The sequence below is a fragment of the Rhipicephalus microplus genome, unplaced genomic scaffold, assembly GCF_043290135.1.
Source record: "Rhipicephalus microplus isolate Deutch F79 unplaced genomic scaffold, USDA_Rmic scaffold_232, whole genome shotgun sequence".
Classification (NCBI taxonomy): domain Eukaryota; kingdom Metazoa; phylum Arthropoda; class Arachnida; order Ixodida; family Ixodidae; genus Rhipicephalus; species Rhipicephalus microplus.
The window spans coordinates 75001-83326 of NW_027464803.1; positions in this window are offsets into that span (position 1 = coordinate 75001).

Genomic DNA, 8326 nt, shown 5'->3' on the forward strand with positions numbered 1-8326 from the left:
GCGGTCAGTACTCAAAACAAGGCTCGACCCTAAACCGCGCAAAGTACGAAAGGAACCGCGCGGTAGGGGCTCGAGACAAAGCTCGGCCCTAAACCGCGCCAAGTACGGAAGGAACGGCGCGGAGAGGGCTCGAGACAAAGCTCGACCCTAAACCGCGCCAAGTACGGAGGGAACAGCGCGGCTAAGGGCTCGAAACAAACCCTAAACCGCGCCAAGTAGGGAAGGAACAGCGCGGCTAAGGGCTCGAAACAAACCCTAAACCGCGCCAAGTACGGAAGGAACGGCGCGGAGAGGGCTCGAGACAAAGCTCGACCCTAAACCGCGCCAAGTACGGAGGGAACAGCGCGGCTAAGGGCTCGAAACAAACCCTGAACCGCGCCAAGTACGAAAGGAACGGCGCGCAGTAGGGGTTTAAAACAAAGCTGGTCCCAAAATCGCGCCAAGTACGAAAGGAACAGCGCGGTCGAGACTCGGAAGAAAAAGCTTTCAAAGTGTCGTAGCACGATGCACACTGCTGTTCGTGTGGAACAAACGTGACTACCGTGCTGTACGGTGGAGTTCTGTGCGCAAAAGCGGCGCGTGTGTTTCTAAGCACCACAGCGTTGTGTCAAAAAAGAGGTGCCTGAGAGAAACGCATGCGACTGCCGTGCTTTGCGGCATAGCACCGTGCGCAAAAACGGTGCGCATGCAAGAGGTGTCAGAGCTAGCGAACTTGTGCCACGAGCAACAGGTCACTAAAAGCCTATAGATGACGGTGTTGGAGGAAAAGAAAAATATCGAGAAAGCACTGCGGTGTGCCGTGCGTAGGGACGGGCGCGCGTGCCACATGCCGCCGAAATATGGGTGTCGGAGAAAACAGAGTGCCGCGCGTAACGAGGGGCGCGCGTGTTACAGAGAGATATGCCCAAACGCATGAAAGTGTACGCAGGTGTCCTAAGGCAGTTTTTTTTTTTTTCCTCATTTTGATGTCGCCCCGGCTGACGCGGTTTTCGTTTTTCCGTGCCGCCCCGGCTGACGCGGTTTTCGTTTTTCCGTGCCGCCCCGGCTGACGCAGTTTTTGCGCCGCCCCGGCTGACGCGGTTTTTGCGCCGCCCCGGCTGACGCGGTTTTCGCGCCGCCCCGGCTGACGCGGTTTTCGCGCCGCCCCGGCTGACGCGGTTTTTGCGTCGCCCCGGCTGACGCGGTTCGGACTTTGCACTTTTTGGCTCACCCCGGCTGGCGGCCCACTCACTCGATCGCCAGGTCTGTTTGCCCCGGTGGTTCCACCGCCAGGCTTAAGCGCGAACTTTTTTTGTTTGTTTTCTTTTGATTAAGCGCAAGCTTTTTTCTTTGTTTTCTTTTGATTAAGCGCGGGCTTTTTTCTTTGTTTTTTTTTTATTTCGCCCCGGCAGACGCGGTTTTTGCGCCGCCCCGGCTGACGCGGTTTTTGCCGCCCCGGCTGACGCAGTTCGGACTTAGCACTTTTCGGCTGTGCCTGGCTGGCGGCCCACTCACTCGATCGCCATGTCTGTTTGCCACAGTTTTCCCGGTGGTGCCGCACCCGGGCTCGCCCCGGCTGACGCAGTTTTCGCGCCGCCCCGGCTGACGCGGTTTCGTGCCGCCCCGGCAGACGCGGTTTTCGCGCCGCCCCGGCTGACGCGGTTTCGTGCCGCCCCGGCAGACGCAGTTCGGACTTAGCACTTTTCGGCTGTGCCTGGCTGGCGGCCCACTCACTCGATCGCCATGTCTGTTTGCCACAGTTTTCCCGGTGGTGCCGCACCCGGGCTCGCCCCGGCAGACGCGTTTTTTTTTTTTCTTTCGCCCCGGCTGACGCAGTTTTCGCGCCGCCCCGGCTGACGCGGTTTCGTGCCGCCCCGGCAGACGCGGTTTTTTGCGCCGCCCCGGCTGACGCGGTTTTTGCCGCCCCGGCTGACGCAGTTCGGACTTAGCACTTTTCGGCTGTGCCTGGCTGGCGGCCCACTCACTCGATCGCCATGTCTGTTTGCCACAGTTTTCCCGGTGGTGCCGCACCCGGGCTCGCCCCGGCTGACGCAGTTTTCGCGCCGCCCCGGCTGACGCGGTTTCGTGCCGCCCCGGCAGACGCGGTTTTCGCGCCGCCCCGGCTGACGCGGTTTCGTGCCGCCCCGGCAGACGCAGTTCGGACTTAGCACTTTTCGGCTGTGCCTGGCTGGCGGCCCACTCACTCGATCGCCATGTCTGTTTGCCACAGTTTTCCCGGTGGTGCCGCACCCGGGCTCGCCCCGGCTGACGCAGTTTTCGCGCCGCCCCGGCTGACGCGGTTTCGTGCCGCCCCGGCAGACGCGGTTTTCGCGCCGCCCCGGCTGACGCGGTTTCGTGCCGCCCCGGCAGACGCAGTTCGGACTTAGCACTTTTCGGCTGTGCCTGGCTGGCGGACCACTCACTCGATCGCCATGTCTGTTTGCCACAGTTTTCCCGGTGGTGCCGCACCCGGGCTCGCCCCGGCAGACGCGTTTTTTTTTTTCTTTCGCCCCGGCTGACGCAGTTTTCGCGCCGCCCCGGCTGACGCGGTTTCGTGCCGCCCCGGCAGACGCGGTTTTTTTGCGCCGCCCCGGCTGACGCGGTTTTTGCCGCCCCGGCTGACGCAGTTCGGACTTGGCACTTTTTGGCTGAGCCTGGCTGGTGGCCCACTCACTCGATCGCCATGTCTGTTAGCCACAGTTTTCCCGGTGGTGCCGCACCCGGGCTCGCCCCGGCTGACGCAGTTTTCGCGCCGCCCCGGCAGACGCGGTTTTCGCGCCGCCCCGGCTGACGCGGTTTTTGCCGCCCCGGCTGACGCAGTTCGGACTTGGCACTTTTTGGGCTGAGCCTGGCTGGCGGCCCACTCACTCGATCGCCATGTCTGTTTGCCACAGTCTTCCCGGTGGTGCCGCACCCGGGCTCGCCCCGGCAGACGCAGTTTTCGCGCCGCCCCGGCTGACGCGGTTTCGTGCCGCCCCGGCAGACGCGGTTTTCGCGCCGCCCCGGCTGACGCGGTTTCGTGCCGCCCCGGCAGACGCAGTTCGGACTTAGCACTTTTCGGCTGTGCCTGGCTGGCGGCCCACTCACTCGATCGCCATGTCTGTTTGCCACAGTTTTCCCGGTGGTGCCGCACCCGGGCTCGCCCCGGCAGACGCGTTTTTTTTTTCTTTCGCCCCGGCTGACGCAGTTTTCGCGCCGCCCCGGCTGACGCGGTTTCGTGCCGCCCCGGCAGACGCGGTTTTTTGCGCCGCCCCGGCTGACGCGGTTTTTGCCGCCCCGGCTGACGCAGTTCGGACTTAGCACTTTTCGGCTGTGCCTGGCTGGCGGCCCACTCACTCGATCGCCATGTCTGTTTGCCACAGTTTTCCCGGTGGTGCCGCACCCGGGCTCGCCCCGGCTGACGCAGTTTTCGCGCCGCCCCGGCTGACGCGGTTTCGTGCCGCCCCGGCAGACGCGGTTTTCGCGCCGCCCCGGCTGACGCGGTTTCGTGCCGCCCCGGCAGACGCAGTTCGGACTTAGCACTTTTCGGCTGTGCCTGGCTGGCGGCCCACTCACTCGATCGCCATGTCTGTTTGCCACAGTTTTCCCGGTGGTGCCGCACCCGGGCTCGCCCCGGCTGACGCAGTTTTCGCGCCGCCCCGGCTGACGCGGTTTCGTGCCGCCCCGGCAGACGCGGTTTTCGCGCCGCCCCGGCTGACGCGGTTTCGTGCCGCCCCGGCAGACGCAGTTCGGACTTAGCACTTTTCGGCTGTGCCTGGCTGGCGGCCCACTCACTCGATCGCCATGTCTGTTTGCCACAGTTTTCCCGGTGGTGCCGCACCCGGGCTCGCCCCGGCAGACGCGTTTTTTTTTTTCTTTCGCCCCGGCTGACGCAGTTTTCGCGCCGCCCCGGCTGACGCGGTTTCGTGCCGCCCCGGCAGACGCGGTTTTTTTGCGCCGCCCCGGCTGACGCGGTTTTTGCCGCCCCGGCTGACGCAGTTCGGACTTGGCACTTTTTGGCTGAGCCTGGCTGGTGGCCCACTCACTCGATCGCCATGTCTGTTAGCCACAGTTTTCCCGGTGGTGCCGCACCCGGGCTCGCCCCGGCTGACGCAGTTTTCGCGCCGCCCCGGCAGACGCGGTTTTCGCGCCGCCCCGGCTGACGCGGTTTTTGCCGCCCCGGCTGACGCAGTTCGGACTTGGCACTTTTTGGGCTGAGCCTGGCTGGCGGCCCACTCACTCGATCGCCATGTCTGTTTGCCACAGTCTTCCCGGTGGTGCCGCACCCGGGCTCGCCCCGGCAGACGCGTTTTTTTTTTCTTTCGCCCCGGCAGACGTGGTTCCCCCCCCCCTTTTCGCTCGCCCCGGCTGACGAGGTTTTCGCGCCGCCCCGGCTGACGCAGTTTTCGCGCCGCCCCGGCTGACGCGGTTTCGTGCCGCCCCGGCTGACGCGGTTTTCGCGCCGCCCCGGCTGACGCGGTTTTTGCGTCGCCCCGGCTGACACGGTTCGGACTTTGCACTTTTCGGCTGTGCCTGGCTGGCGGCCCACTCACTCGATCGCCATGTCTGTTTGCCACAGTTTTCCCGGTGGTGCCGCACCCGGGCTCGCCCCGGCTGACGCAGTTTTCGCGCCGCCCCGGCTGACGCGGTTTCGTGCCGCCCCGGCAGACGCGGTTTTCGCGCCGCCCCGGCTGACGCGGTTTCGTGCCGCCCCGGCAGACGCAGTTCGGACTTAGCACTTTTCGGCTGTGCCTGGCTGGCGGCCCACTCACTCGATCGCCATGTCTGTTTGCCACAGTTTTCCCGGTGGTGCCGCACCCGGGCTCGCCCCGGCTGACGCAGTTTTCGCGCCGCCCCGGCTGACGCGGTTTCGTGCCGCCCCGGCAGACGCGGTTTTCGCGCCGCCCCGGCTGACGCGGTTTCGTGCCGCCCCGGCAGACGCAGTTCGGACTTAGCACTTTTCGGCTGTGCCTGGCTGGCGGCCCACTCACTCGATCGCCATGTCTGTTTGCCACAGTTTTCCCGGTGGTGCCGCACCCGGGCTCGCCCCGGCAGACGCGTTTTTTTTTTTTCTTTCGCCCCGGCTGACGCAGTTTTCGCGCCGCCCCGGCTGACGCGGTTTCGTGCCGCCCCGGCAGACGCGGTTTTTTGCGCCGCCCCGGCTGACGCGGTTTTTGCCGCCCCGGCTGACGCAGTTCGGACTTAGCACTTTTCGGCTGTGCCTGGCTGGCGGCCCACTCACTCGATCGCCATGTCTGTTTGCCACAGTTTTCCCGGTGGTGCCGCACCCGGGCTCGCCCCGGCTGACGCAGTTTTCGCGCCGCCCCGGCTGACGCGGTTTCGTGCCGCCCCGGCAGACGCGGTTTTCGCGCCGCCCCGGCTGACGCGGTTTCGTGCCGCCCCGGCAGACGCAGTTCGGACTTAGCACTTTTCGGCTGTGCCTGGCTGGCGGCCCACTCACTCGATCGCCATGTCTGTTTGCCACAGTTTTCCCGGTGGTGCCGCACCCGGGCTCGCCCCGGCTGACGCAGTTTTCGCGCCGCCCCGGCTGACGCGGTTTCGTGCCGCCCCGGCAGACGCGGTTTTCGCGCCGCCCCGGCTGACGCGGTTTCGTGCCGCCCCGGCAGACGCAGTTCGGACTTAGCACTTTTCGGCTGTGCCTGGCTGGCGGCCCACTCACTCGATCGCCATGTCTGTTTGCCACAGTTTTCCCGGTGGTGCCGCACCCGGGCTCGCCCCGGCAGACGCGTTTTTTTTTTTCTTTCGCCCCGGCTGACGCAGTTTTCGCGCCGCCCCGGCTGACGCGGTTTCGTGCCGCCCCGGCAGACGCGGTTTTTTTGCGCCGCCCCGGCTGACGCGGTTTTTGCCGCCCCGGCTGACGCAGTTCGGACTTGGCACTTTTTGGCTGAGCCTGGCTGGTGGCCCACTCACTCGATCGCCATGTCTGTTAGCCACAGTTTTCCCGGTGGTGCCGCACCCGGGCTCGCCCCGGCTGACGCAGTTTTCGCGCCGCCCCGGCAGACGCGGTTTTCGCGCCGCCCCGGCTGACGCGGTTTTTGCCGCCCCGGCTGACGCAGTTCGGACTTGGCACTTTTTGGGCTGAGCCTGGCTGGCGGCCCACTCACTCGATCGCCATGTCTGTTTGCCACAGTCTTCCCGGTGGTGCCGCACCCGGGCTCGCCCCGGCAGACGCGTTTTTTTTTTCTTTCGCCCCGGCAGACGTGGTTCCCCCCCCCCCCTTTTCGCTCGCCCCGGCTGACGAGGTTTTCGCGCCGCCCCGGCTGACGCAGTTTTCGCGCCGCCCCGGCTGACGCGGTTTCGTGCCGCCCCGGCTGACGCGGTTTTCGCGCCGCCCCGGCTGACGCGGTTTTTGCGTCGCCCCGGCTGACACGGTTCGGACTTTGCACTTTTCGGCTGTGCCTGGCTGGCGGCCCACTCACTCGATCGCCATGTCTGTTTGCCACAGTTTTCCCGGTGGTGCCGCACCCGGGCTTGCCCCGGCAGACGCGTTTTTTTTTTTTCTTTTCGCCCCGGCTGACGCAGTTTTCGCCCCGCCCCGGCTGACGCGGTTTCGTGCCGCCCCGGCAGACGCGGTTTTTTGCGCCGCCCCGGCTGACGCGGTTTTTGCCGCCCCGGCTGACGCAGTTCGGACTTTGCACTTTTTGGCTGAGCCTGGCTGGCGGCCCACTCACTCGATCGCCATGTCTGTTTGCCACAGTTTTCCCGGTGGTGCCGCACCCGGGCTCGCCCCGGCAGACGCGTTTTTTTTTTTCCTTCGCCCCGGCAGACGTGGTTCCCCCCCCCCCCTCCGTCTTTCTTTTTGTTTTTTTTTTTCGCCGCGGCTGAAGAGGATTTTTCGGTGCCTCGACGCCCCGGTAGTCGCGGTTTTTCCGTTTCCGCACGGCCCCGGCTGACGCTGCTCGGTCACAGTCGCCTTTTGTGAGGATTGCAGACTTCTTGAGCGCGGGTGTTTTTTTTTTGTTGTTGTTGTTGTTTTATTACGCATTCGCTCCAGCAGACGCTGTTTAGACTTTTTGTTTCCTCTTTTATCCTGCGACGAGGTGACGAGGTTTATTCGGTGCCCCGCCGCCCCGGCTGAAGTGATTTTTCCTGTCCCGTGCCGCCCCGGCTGACGCGGTTGGGACTTCGCGTTTGTTCGGCCGCCACGGGTTTTGGCGCACTCGCTCGGTTGCTTGTTGTTGCCACTTGTTGCGAACCCAGGTTTCTTGAGCGAGCGCGGGCGTTTTTTCTTCCTTTCTTTCTTTGTTCTATGTGTTAGCGAATCGGCCTTTAATATCACACGAGGACTCACAACCAACAATTTTCAGTTTGAAGTGTAAAAAATCTGCAGGTGTTGACGTAACTGACTTGCCCCGTACCCTTGAGTACATCCATGAAGTTCTCGTAGTACTACTAAATCGCATTATTCCAAGTGGAGAAATTCCCATAAACTTGCAAACCTCTACACGAAAATCGGTGCGCGTGATAAAGTTGAAAATTATCGTCCGATATCAAATGTGCCTTCTATAACACAAATTCTAGGAAAAAAAAAAAAAAACACTTGTTCGCCGTTTTCTGCGCCGTGACTGGCAGCACTCCGGCGAAGCGAAACGGGGTCGATTCGAGCACGATATCGGCGTCTTTCGACGTGCTCGCCGGCGACCGTCGCACGAGTACGTCGCACGAGCGCGTCTGCCGGGGCGCCGTTTGCGAAGCCGACGCAAAAGTGGGAACCGCCGCTCGGATGATCGCCGCTTTCGGCAGAGTGAGTGTTGGCACTCCGGGGAAGCGAAACAGCGTGAATGCGCCCACGAAATCGGCGTATTTTGAAGTGCCCGCCGGCGACCGTCGCACGAGTACGGTAAACCGCGTCAGCCGGGGCGTAGTTCGGGACGCCGACGAAAAAGTGGGAAGCGCAACTCGGATCTTCGCCGTTTTTGCAGGAGTGAGTGGCGGCCCTCCTGCGAGACCAAGAAGCATCGATTCGTGCACGAATTCGGCGCCTTTCGACGTGATCGCCGGCGACCGTCGCTCGAGTAGGGCAAACCGCGTCTGCCGGGGCGGGCTTCGGGACGCCGATGCGAAAGTGGGAAACGCTGCTCGGATGTTCGCCGTTTTTGGCCGAGTGAGTGCTGGCACTCGGGCGAAGCCAAACGGGGCCGATTACGGCACGATATCGGCGTCTTTCGACGTGCCCGGCGGCGACCGTCGCACGAGTACGGTAAACCGCGTCAGCCCGGGCGGAGTTCGGGACGCCGATGCGAAAGTGGAGAACGCCGCTCGGATCTTCGCCGTTTTTGGAGGAGTGAGTGGCGGCACTCCGGAGAAGCCAAGGAGCGCCAATTAGCGCACGATATCGGCGTCTTTC